General features: G+C 35.8%; 1 protein-coding gene across 1 annotated transcript in view; it reads right to left on the bottom strand.

The window, feature by feature from the left end:
* Nucleotides 1-444, bottom strand: part of myo15b (myosin XVB) — an 81,166-nt gene that overhangs the window by 5,881 nt on the left and 74,841 nt on the right. The gene's annotated exons all lie outside the window — the stretch shown is intronic.

The following is a 444-nucleotide window of genomic DNA, read 5'->3' as shown; positions in this document are numbered from 1 at the left end:
GTAAGATGATGTCATGGGGTAGGACTGGATAAGTCTGACTTCTTCCTACTGCATTCAAACATGTATTAAGTATAAGCTAATTGATTTTGGATTGTGTGTAAAAATGTGTGTTGTTATATCAACTGTTTTATATGCTTGAAAGAATAAATACATCAAATCAAATCAAATCAGTCTAGTACATATGGTAGATCTGACAATAAAGCTGACTTTGACTTTGACTAAATTAGATATACTGTAGTAGAAAACCTCCAGGGTTAAAATCCTGCATTAACTAATGTTTAACACAAATTCAAACAAATCAAGTAAAAAGATGTCTAGAAGTGTTTTCTCCCTGCTGTACTAAACCCCCCACCCAACCCCACTCTGCTATCTTCAGGCCTTGTGTTTATTTTTTGCCCTCTGTGGCCACTGTTTTTTAAATCCACACTGCACTTCTTCCCCAGC

This window comes from Monopterus albus, unplaced genomic scaffold, assembly GCF_001952655.1.
Source record: "Monopterus albus unplaced genomic scaffold, M_albus_1.0 scaffold96.1, whole genome shotgun sequence".
NCBI lineage: Eukaryota > Metazoa > Chordata > Actinopteri > Synbranchiformes > Synbranchidae > Monopterus > Monopterus albus.
This window is presented reverse-complemented; position numbering and strand designations above follow the sequence as displayed.